This window comes from Agelaius tricolor, unplaced genomic scaffold (genome assembly GCF_023055355.1).
Source record: "Agelaius tricolor isolate 1412-34295 unplaced genomic scaffold, bAgeTri1.0.p SCAF_17, whole genome shotgun sequence".
Taxonomy (NCBI): domain Eukaryota; kingdom Metazoa; phylum Chordata; class Aves; order Passeriformes; family Icteridae; genus Agelaius; species Agelaius tricolor.
The window spans coordinates 19,096,921-19,108,284 of record NW_027269277.1 but is presented as its reverse complement, the minus strand read 5'-3'; positions in this window follow the sequence as shown (position 1 = coordinate 19,108,284).

Genomic DNA, 11,364 nt, shown 5'->3' with positions numbered 1-11,364 from the left:
GCTTTCCCTGCAAGGGTTCCTGGATTAAATTGATCAGATCCAGCTTTTCCTGCACAGGTTCCCGGTTAAATTGATCAGATCCAGCTCTCCTTGCACGGGTTCCCGGGTTTAATTGATCAGATCCAGCTTTCCCTGCACAGGTTCCTGGCTTCAATTGATCATATTCAGTTTGCCCTGCAGGGGTTACTGGATTAAATTGATCAGATCCAGCTTTCCCTGCAGGGGTTACTGGATTAAATTGATCAGATCCAGCTTTCCCTGCACGGGTTCCCGGGTTAAAGCGTTGCAAAGGATCTGAGGCTCGGTCGGGATGCAGTGCGAGAAGGCAGCGGCAGGAGCAGTGACCGCTGTCGTTGAAGCCCTTCCCTGCTCTCCCCCAGCTCCCGGGGGAGATGCCCTCTCTCTCTGCCCCCCAGCCACCCGCACTGATTTTTATTCCAACCTCACCGAAGCTCGCTCCCGGTGGGGTTGGAGGTGAGAGGCTCCGGCTGCGGGAGCCTCTCCCGAGCTGTGAGCAGCATTCGTGCACGGCCACCGCTGCCCCGTCACCAGGGTCACGGGCACGGGGACAATCCCACACCAGGGCTCATTCCATCATTATTCCATCGGTCCCACGCATTTCCTGCCGTGCTGATACAATCCCAGCGCTTTGGGAGCACTCCAGGCTGGCACGGAGCCCTTGCCGTGCGTGGTGCCGGGGGCAGTTTGGTGCCCAGGGTGCCTCTGTGACCCTGCCGGGGTGCCACAGAGCCAGACGGGACATGAGGCCTCTGCAACACGGGGAAAGGCCAAGGGGGAGCTGGAAGTCCCAGGTGTCAGCATGGAGGATAAGATTCCCAAGGAAATGAAAGTATGAAAGACTTTTTGCTGTGAACCTTGGCAGCAGGGAATTCCTCGCAGCTCGGAGCTGCAGAGAAGCTGTGGCTGCTTTCGTGAAGGAAAGGCAGAAGGATGCAGCTGGAAGGCCCTGAGCCCTGGGAAGGAGCTGGCGTTAGGAGCAAGCTCCTTGAAGGGACAGGACCCGGCGGACAGGCCGTGGCTAATGCAGCGCTCCCCCGGGACAAGGTGTGCGGGTGGCTCTGGCCGTGCTGGTGAGGTTTGGGCGCCTGGCTCCCTGCGGGGTGCTGAGCACAGCGGGACAGCCCGGAGCCCTCCAGCTGGAGAGCGCGGCCGGGGGCCGGGAGGAGCAGGGCTGCGGCGGGCGGCTCCTGCAGCATCTGCCCCTGGCCCAGCGCTGCGGGAGCGCCGCCGGGGGGGAGCAGCGGGTGCCAGCCGGTGCCCAAGCAGCCGGGCTCTCGTTTCGTCCCCGCAGACACCATTGGCCGGGCACCAGCCCGTGCTCGAGGGACGCGGATCGGGTGGCCGCGGCTCGCATTATCGGGCGGCTTCCCCGCCGCGGTTGTGTCCGTGTGTCCCTGCGCTGCGGATCAGGTTACGGCACCTCCACAAAGCCCCGGCCATGCATTATTCAGCCGCTGTGCTACCGTAGATGTCGGGGTGAGGAGCTGAGCCCCTGCGCCTGCCGGAGCAGCTGGGCCCTGCAGCGCCCGAGCCGGGGCTGGTGCTGTAAATCAGCCCGAGGACGAGCAGGATGCGAGCGGGAGCTGGCGGAAACCACCCGGAGGTACCTGGCTCCAGGAATGCTTTATTTAGCACGAGTGAAAGCCACGCTGCGAATTCCCGTCAGAGGGAAGCAGCGGATTCCCGCCCGCGCCGCCGGGCGTGGGGAACCTCCCGTGGCTCAGACTGCGGGACGGGGCTCTGACCTCCCGACCGCCCGCTCAACCGGAGGCAAAAAAGCGATGGTGCCAGAAACCCCATCCCGGGAGGCTCCGTGCTCGGGAGAGCCGCAAGGAAGGAGCAGCCAAGGGTCTTGGCCGTGGCTCTTTGTTCCGAGCACCATTCCCGGCTCCCGGCTGTCAGCGCCGGGCACCCGCAGACGTTCAGTGAATGAGAAACGCCCGGGCAGAGAGAAAGGAAATATTCCCGCACTCAGGGGGAAAAAAAATTCCCCCTGGGTTGAGTCTTTTGCGGGGAAACGTTGTTTTGCTGACACTTGGGGTTGGTGGGAGAAATCCGTTCCGATGGGATTTCAGTTGGGAAACCGGCAGGCAAATGAAAGTGAGCAGAGTTGATGGCAGTGAAGTTGGGGTTTATTACAGTCACAGCTGAGTATTTTATTTTGGTTCCACATCAACTTCATTCTAATTCATTAAAGTCACTTTGCTTTTACAGTTTTCTCTCTTTTTATAAATAATCCAGTGAAAACACAAGCATTACAGAGCAATAAAACCGGCATATCCCATTCAGCACAAGCCAGGCTCCCACACTGTCTTTCTCCAAATGACATCTTTTCTAATAAAACCCAGTCTCAGCCTTTTCCATCAGAGTTCCAAGTTCCTGCATTGCTCCGTGTCTCTCGCCAATGCACCTGTAAATTAAATGTCCTAAGTGGCAAAACCATAAATCCCACCAGAGTTCTGTGCAGGTGGGGGTGTCCAGCAGCCCCACCTGTGGAATAACATCTCACCAATTCCCAGTTTATGCCATCCAAGTTCTGGGTTGGATCAGTGCATCTTCCAAGTTCCATTTTCCTCCATCTCCTTCCGTTGGGATGTGGAGCAGGAGAGGGTGATGGGAACACCAGCAAGATTCCCAGCTTTGACAGATTTTAAATCTGAAATCCTGGGCAGAACCAGGATCCAGGGAGTTTCTGAATCAGCAAGTCCATGGAGAAATTCCCACTTTGGGTATCAGTGGTCGTTCCCCAAGGATCAAACAACACCAAACCTTCTCCTCTCCTCTCCTCTCCTCTCCTCTCCTCTCCTCTCCTCTCCTCTCCTCTCCTCTCCTCTCCTCTGGTGAGCTCTGTAGGCTCTGTCCCCCTCCAGTTCCCCTTTCCAGGCTCCTGCTCCCAGAATTTCTCCCCCCATGGATCTGTTCTGCCACAAGTCTCTCACTCCACGTTGTGCTCTGCAACTTCCCTGGCCGAGCCTCGCTGGCCGTGCCTTTTATTTCTCAATGGACAAGCTTAACAGAGATGTCTTGGGTTTTTAAAAATAGTTAATATTTAAATATTAATTGAGCCATTAATTACATCTGAGCCCCAGAACAAAACAGCTGTGAATAATTAATGAGAGGGCCTATGGTAAATGCCTCTAATAATTCACAAAGCGACCAAACCAGGTATTTCCAGAGCATTCAGAGGGAGGAGAAGCAGGGAGTGGGGAGGGAAGGAAATGCAGGAACATTGAGAAAAGGGGATAAAAGGCAAGATGGAGCATTATGGACGGTGTGATGCTGTTCTCCCAAGGCTTATTCAGCATCATTTGAGCACCCTGGTCCAGTGGAAGGATGGCAGGGGGCTGGGACTGGGTGGTTTTGAGTGCCCTTCCAACCCAAACCATTCTGGGCTTCTCTGATTGTACATCTCCATAACATCCATCTGCTGGGATGGGATTTCCTTTGGGATTCATAGTGGGAAAGCTGAGCTCCAGGATGCGAGGTGTCACCCAAAAGCAGCCCTGGGAAGACCACCAGGACTCCTGACTCCCTCTCCCAGATGTTTGGACCATGTCTCTCTGAAACACCAGGATTTCTGGACCCCACTGAGGTGGATGCTCTCTGACCAACCTGCCCCGCAAGAGGGACCATGAGGAAAAGGTTTTTGTTCCCACCCTCCACTCCACCCTCCTTTCAGATGTTTCAAACTCTCCCTCTGGAGCTGCAGTGGGGAAGGCAATGCTCTGTAAATCCATGCACACACTTTACATGGCCTGGGAAAGGACTCATTTAGGATATTTATGTTTGAAAGATGTAATTCTTAATGACAGGTGGTTTGAGATTCAGGTAAGGACTTCAGCACCCAGGATCAGGACACCTCCCTGAGCCTCCTGGAGCTGGGCACTTCATGGTGCCTCTGAGCTTTGTTTGTGTGGGAGGCTGTGACTAACGACCCTGTTCAGGGAGCAGCTTCTCCAGGGCTGGCCAGGGCTTGGAGGCACAGAGAATCCATCTCCTGGAGCTGCCTGGGAGGAACAAGGCCTGGAGGTGATTGCTGGGTGTCCCCTGTGGTTCCTGGGGAGGGATCACAGCTTGAGTCAGAGACTCACAGAAAGGTTTGGGTTGGGAGGGACCTTAAACCCACCCAGTGCCACCCCTGCCATGGCAGGGACACCTCCCACTGTCCCAGGCTGCTCCCAGCCCCAGTGTCCAGCCTGGCCTTGGGCACTGCCAGGGATCCAGGGGCAGCCCCAGCTGCTCTGGGCACCTGTGCCAGGGCCTGCCCACCCTGCCAGGGAACAATTCCCAATTCCCAATATCCCATCCAGCCCTGCCCTCTGGCAGTGGGAGCCATTCCCTGGGTCCTGTCCCTCCATCCCTTGTCCCCAGTCCCTCTGCAGCTCTCCTGGAGCCCCTTCAGGCCCTGCCAGGGGCTCTGAGCTCTCCCTGGAGCTTCTCCTGTCCAGGTGAGCACCACCAGCTCTCCCAGCCTGGCTCCAGAGGGGCTCCAGGCCTTGGGAGCAGCTCCGTGGCCTCTTTTGGACTCCCTCCAGCAGCTCCAGCTCTATTTTATACTGGGACCCTCAACACAAATCCTGCTCTGGCACTGCCGCCTCATCCGTGCCCAGGGAGAGCCCAGGCAGCCAGTTTGCAATTGGGCACTGGCGCTGTGGAAGGGGAATCCCAGCTCTGCCTGCACGGCCCGGGCTGCCCTTCCCTGCTTGCAGTGGGCAGTGGTCGTGTCCCAGCCCCAGAGCAGCCCCCAGGGATGTGTCCCGATCCCATTTCCAGCCTCTGCTGTGGGGGCACAGCCCCGTCCCGGCTCCGGGCTTGATTGACGAGCATTAAATGTCCCGCGGTGCCCTACGGAGAGGGGACACGGCTCCCACTGTCACCCCGGCAGCCTCCCCCTGCCAGGGGTGAAAACGATACAAGCCAGCATGTGCTGGGGAGCTGTGACCCTCCCGAGCATCTTAACGACCGTGTAATCAGCAGCCATCAGGACCCGGCTGATGAAGCGGTGCCACTCCCCCCGCCACAGAAAGGCTTCACTAAATGTGGCTTTGTGCCTCCTCGGAGATGAAAAATTCACTGGCCTTCCTCAGCTTCTTGACCTCCTCCAAATCCAGGAGAGAAGGACATGGAGTCCTTTCTGCCTCTGATATCCACAACTTTGAGTTCTACAGAGAGAAACAAAACAGATCAGAGTAATTATTATCAATGTCTCCTGCTCTGTCCATGCGGATGCAGCATTTATAAATTAACCAAAAACACTTGCAAATCTGCATAACCAGTTCCCCGTGTTCCTAATGCTTTCAATTTATCCTAATAGATATTTAATGAATACTTTATAAAGCCTTAGATGGGGAGTTTTAAAATCAATGGTGCTATTTTATTGCTGTTTGTATTATCTTTATTTGGACGGTGGCTCAACCCTCTGCTGCCCATTGATTTCAGGCCTGGATCAATGAAACCAGGTTTCAGCTTAAATACCTTGGGATGCACCGGGGAAGGTGGAGCTGGGAGTAAAGGGCTCCTTGGCAGGTGAGGTCTGGCTGAACTCACACCCCAAGGGTAGCACAGGAAATCCAAGGTATTGTCCTTGCTCTGCTCAACTCTTACCTGCAGCTTCTGGGGTGACACCAATTCATCGTCCTGGAAGCAGCCCCACTCAGTAGGTCTGGATCCCTCCCTTTGCACAAGGTCTGCCCCAGTGAGGGGGTTTATCCCCATTCAAATCGTGGATATTCCCCTAAATACCTCTGAAATCCTTGCGCAAGTCTCCACAGGCTGTTGGCCACTCTGCCCGGAGCTGATGGATAAATATGGAGCTTGAAAGTTTTCCCCAGTAGTATCAGGCTTGTCCAGTTCCAAACCCATTGTTCCATCTCTGGTTCTCTCCAACATTTTGAGTCACAATCACCCACAGACCGGTGTAGATATGGAATTGTTCCCTGCCCAGTGAAGGATGAAGAGTCCCAGAATAGCCCCAGGCCAGGATTTAGCTCTGGCAGCAGTGACCTGACTGTGAGTCCCTTCAGGAGGGGATGGGAATCATGCTCAAGGCTTCCCCCAGGATCCTGGAGCTTTCCATCAGGAAAAGATCACCTTCTGTCATTGCTGCCCTTGTGAGCAGCACATACCTGAGCCCTGCCACCCTGCCTTGCTCTCCTGACACCCCCATGCTCGGCCTGGCTAGGCTGTTCTCACATCACTTGGGAGCTTTTCAGATTTAGGAAAGAAAACCCCAAATCACGGAGTTCCTGAAATCTCCCTTCTCGCTGTCCCCACAGCTGCTGCCCGTGGGGCCCTGCTCTGGTGGCTCAGCTGCACCCTGGGGTTAATGCATCGCTCAGGGCACTCCCCAGGGCCCCCAGCTGTGGCTCAGGGAGGGTTCAGCCCCTCACACTCTGCTGGGCATGGCCAGACTCTCACACGCCTTGGGGTGAGCTCTTGCTGTCCCCACCTCGCTCAGTCCAGCCAGGCAGATCCAGGTTTGTCCCCAAAGTCCCATCCCAAGGACTCTGCCCCTCCCTGGGGGTGCCTTGCTGCTCTGGAGCTGCTGCTGCCCTCGGGAACAGAGGAGCCCCAGGGGCTGCAGCTCTGCTCCCCCAGCAGGGCTGGCTGATCCTCCCACTGCCTCTGTGCATCCCTTTCCCTTCCAGCCCTCCGGGCCTCTTCCCCCTCCAGCCCTTCTCCTGCATTTCAGGATCCAAGGATCAGCCTCTCTTTCCTCCTCAGGGCACAGCCCAGGGCAATCTGCTGGTGGCTGATGTCCCCAGGGACAGCAGATAAGAGGGGACAATATGGGAGGGTCTGTGGGTCAGCCCATGGCCTGGAGGGTTCTTAACCCTTTCCCCACCAGGTCCTGCCTGGAAGAATTCTGCCTGTTAGAAAGGACAGCAAAGAATTCATGTGTGAAGGTCAAGTAAACCTTCCCACCCAGATATTCCCTCATCCTGCCCCTGAAAAATGGGGGGAATCTCTCCTGCAGGGTTTTTTACACACTCCCCTATCAGACACTGTCCTCTCCTCTGGCTGCAGGAGCATCCAGAGGGATTTGACACCTTCTTGCTCCTGCTGTTTTGGTGGGAAGTTTGAAATCAGTCTTGTGTCCAAGCCTGGGGACAGTGGAATTGGCCATCCCCCTTTGGCTGGAATGACCCTCCCTGGCATGAGCCTCGTGGCTCCAGGACAGCCAGGAGGCCACGCCAGGTGTGAGGACTGAGCCCATCTCAGGGGTTTCTCCCAAGCTTTGATTGCTTCTCCCCAGGCCAAGCTCCCCTCGGATGGGCTTGGGGGTGGGCAGTGACATCCAGGCTGCTCTCCTGACAGCTCCAAGGGGAGGAAAGGCCCTGGCCACCAGCTTTGAGTGACCAGACCCCCAAGGAGGGCACTGGGAGGATGGGGAAGATGGGGTTAGAAATAACCTGAGCCATGGGGTGGCTTTGATCCCACTCCCGGGAGATGCGGGCGCTGGGAGAGCTCAGCTGTGTCTGCTCTGGAAGGACAGAGAGTGCTGACGGGAATTCCTTCCCTGCGCTGCCTGCTCCGCTGAGCCCTGCGCTGGCTGTCCCCGGAGCAGCGGGGACAAAGCTCGCTCCTGTCACCAGATCGCCCTGCGAGCGCTCCCGGCTGCTCCGAACCTCCTGCCCGGGCCCATCCCGGGTTTGTCCCCGCCGGGAGAGCCGGGCTGAGCCCTGCCCCAGCGCCGTTCTTTGTCCCAGAACAAATCCAGGTGCACGGAGCAGCTGCCACCGCTGTCACCAGGGCTGCCCGGGGCCGGGTCCCGTCCCGTGTCCCACCAGGGCTGCCCGGGGCCGGGTCCCGTCCCGTGTCCCACCAGGGCTGCCCGGGGCCGGGTCCCGTCCCGTGTCCCACCGGCTGTCGGGGCTGTCCCTGCCCTCTGCATCCTCCCGGTGCATCCTCCCTGCCCCTCTCGGCTGGCAGAGCAGCAGGACGGGTTCTCTCTGGAGTGTGAGAGCAGGAGCAGGGCTGGAGGGGAGCTGGCAGTGGCACTGGGGGTGGCAGGAGTGCCGGGGACAGCAGGGACAGCGCGGCCCAGGTACAGCCACAGCCCCCGGTCATCCACGGCTTTATCTGACACTGCTGCCTCAGACTCATTTATTCAGGCAAGCTTTTCTGCCCGCGGGTCTCCCAGAAGCAAAACAATTTCATCAAGTGGCTTTGACACTTGGAATTATTCCTTGATTTGCTTTTTGCTAATTTCCCTTCCCTGCTCCAGGAGGGTCGGGATTGAAGAGCTGCTGTTCTCCAGCGGGGCTGTCTGAGGTCAGAGAGAGCCTCTGCTCCCAGCCCAGCCCCTCCAGGCTTCATGGGCACAAATGTTTTGGTAGGACAAGGGTGGATGGTTAAGGCTGCAGTGGGGTTGATTCAGGTTGGATATTGGGAAGGAATTCCCAGTTCCTGTGAGGGTGGGCAGGCCCTGGCACAGGTGCCCAGAGCAGCTGTGGCTGCCCCTGGATCCCTGGCAGTGCCCAAGGCCAGGCTGGGCAATAGCTGGAAAAAGTTGAAACGAAGGTGGTGAGCTCCAGAATCACCAGATAAACTTCACATCAATCCTTGATGATTTCATGCACTTTTTTTCCCCATGTAATTTTAGCTTTCCTTTATTTTTTAAAAAATTCTGTTTAGAGACTTAGAGAAAATTCTAAGGAAAAAAAAATAAAAGCCAACAACCCAAACTCTACCAATCTTCCTGAGGAGCAGAGAGTCTGATTCCAGCTCAAGGGAACAAAAGTTCCCTAGAAGGGAATCTCCCTAGAAGGTGGAGATATTTTGGCTAGAAAAGGACTAGGGTGATCTGTCTAATGAGCACCAGAGGAACAAATATTGCTCATGTAAAGATCTTTCCTCAGGTTGTGAAGTTTAGGGAACAACACAAATTAAATCTTAGAAACAGTCCATTCTTAGAGATATCAGGAGTAATCCAGTAATAGAACTCAGAAAAATCAAATAATTGTTTCTTCCATCAGATAATCACAGATGACTCCTTGAGTCATTAGAAACACAAACACAGGTTATTTCAGAAAAAAAAGCTAAAAGGAAATAAGAAAATGAAAAGAAAATATGGGCTTAAGTTTTAGTTTCTTGGTTTTCCAGTAGACAAAGAGACAAAGAAAATTTTCAAGGAGCTGAAATGTTCTCCATGAACACTTCTGTGCAATCACTAGGCTATTTTTTTGTGAAAATAAAAGCTGTAGTGATTTTTTTAAAAATTTCCCATTTACACCATTTCTTTGGGGGCTCAGTTTGGGAGGAATCAGCTTTCTGGAGAGAGGACTTGGGATATTTTCACTATCCTTAGGGCTGGGAATGGCTCCTTAATGCCAGGAGCTGGGTCCTGGCTTGGAGGTTCAAGAGCTGGACCCACCCCCAGAAGGCGCAGAGGAGCTCCCAGCCCTGATGGGGTTGTGAAAGTTGGGATGCTCCGGGAAACAAGGATTGCTCCTGGACACGAGGGACACGAGGGACGCTCCTGGACACAAAGCCGTGTGTGGGAGCACCAGGGGCGTCCCCCACGGAGCCAAGTCGCTCTGATTTAAGCCCTTCCACCCTGCTCGGGTTTTTGGCAGCCCCGGCGTGGCCTCGCTCCCCCCGCGGGCCCCTCGGGCCGCTCCCAGGAGCTGAGCGAGCCGCGCTCCTGGCGGGGTAATTGAAGCAGCACGCAGAGCATATGGCCGGGCAGGGCTCCCTGCTGCTGCACCAGCTGGGAACTGGGTGCTGGGGGCAGCGGGCGGGGACCGGCCCCGTCTCCCTGTCTGGCTGCTCCCCCTGCCCCGCGGGCTCCAAATGACTCCTGGGAGGGAGGCTCCGGGCTCTCGCCGCTGTCTGGGAGCCGCTACAGGGCGAGCCGGGGCTCTGCAGGGGAATCCGGGGTTCTGCAGGATGAGCTGGGGTTCTGCAGGGGGATCCGGGGCTCTGCAGGATGAGCTGGGGTTCTGCAGGGGGATCCGGGGCTCTGCAGGATGAGCTGGGGTTCTGCAGAGGATCTGGGGTTCTGCAGGGGGATCCGGGGCTCTGCAGGGGGATCCGGGGCTCTGCGGTTCTGGAGGGGGATCTGGGGTTCTGCAGGGGGATCCGGGGCTCTGCAGGATGAGCTGGGGTTCTGCAGGGGGATCCGGGGCTCTGCAGGGGGATCCGGGGCTCTGCGGTTCTGGAGGGGGATCTGGGGTTCTGCAGGGGGATCCGGGGCTCTGCAGGGAGGTCTGGGGCTCTGCAGGATGAGCTGGGGTTCTGCAGGGGAATCTGGGGTTCTGCAGGGGGATCCGGGGCTCTGCAGGGGGATCCAGGCTGCCAGCCCAGCTGCTCTGACCCCTCCCTCTGCCAGGGGCCAGCTCTGCTGTGGGATTTGGGGTCCCAGGTGTGGGTGTTGCTGTGATGGGCCCCTGCCAGCAGCCAGCCAGGAGATGGGCCCCTGCTTCCCATCAGCAGACACTCTGCAAGTGAACTCGACAGGCTGCAGACCCCCAGAACTGTCTGTGCTCCCCCCAAGGTGTTCCCCACTGTGTCCTGGTGATCCCTGAGCCCCTGTGGGGTGCAGGAGCTGCAGGGACACAGAGGGAGATGTGTCCCTTCCAGGGTGGTCCTGGCACTGCAGCTCTGGGCACTGCTGAGGGCTGAGCAGGGCAGGGAGCAGCAGGTGGGGCTGGGAATGCACCTCAGGCATCCCATGGGGAGCCCTCACATGGACACACGGACACCTGGACACATCTGGATTCTGAAGCCACATCCCTCACAGGGTGAAGCACCACCATGCCCAGCTCCACATGTGACCCCCCCACCTCAGGGGGTCCTGCTGGGCACCAACCAGGCCCCCTCCACCCCCTCCTGTGTGAGCTGAACGAGCACAAGGGGAAGCACAGGAAGCACAGAGTGTCTGTGTGTCCCACAAGGGCTGACAGGCCCTGCCCAGGCTGCTGACACAGCAGGTCCTTGTTCCCAGCTGCAATCCCTGTGTCCTGGGCTTAGAACCATCCAGCCACCCCTCAGAGATAGTCCTGCCCTGAGGAGGTGTTTGGGGTGGATGTGGCCAGCAAAGTCCCTTCCAACCCTGCCTTCAAGAGATGCATGAAGAGAAAGGTCTGTGTGAGAGCTGGGGTAGGAGGGTGGGAGCTTTTCCCTGAATCCTCTGAGGAATGGGAATTGTGTCCAGCACAGAGGCAAATCCTTCCCCACTCACTGCCCTGCAACCAGATTTGCCTCCAGTGCCTTTCTGTCCTGCACTGGGTACGTGGTCAATGCTGGAGGGACTCCCCATTCCTCCCCATTCCTCCTGATCTCAGGGATAACACTGGGCATGGCTCCACCTCCCTGCTCTCCTCTGGTTCACCCAGAAAC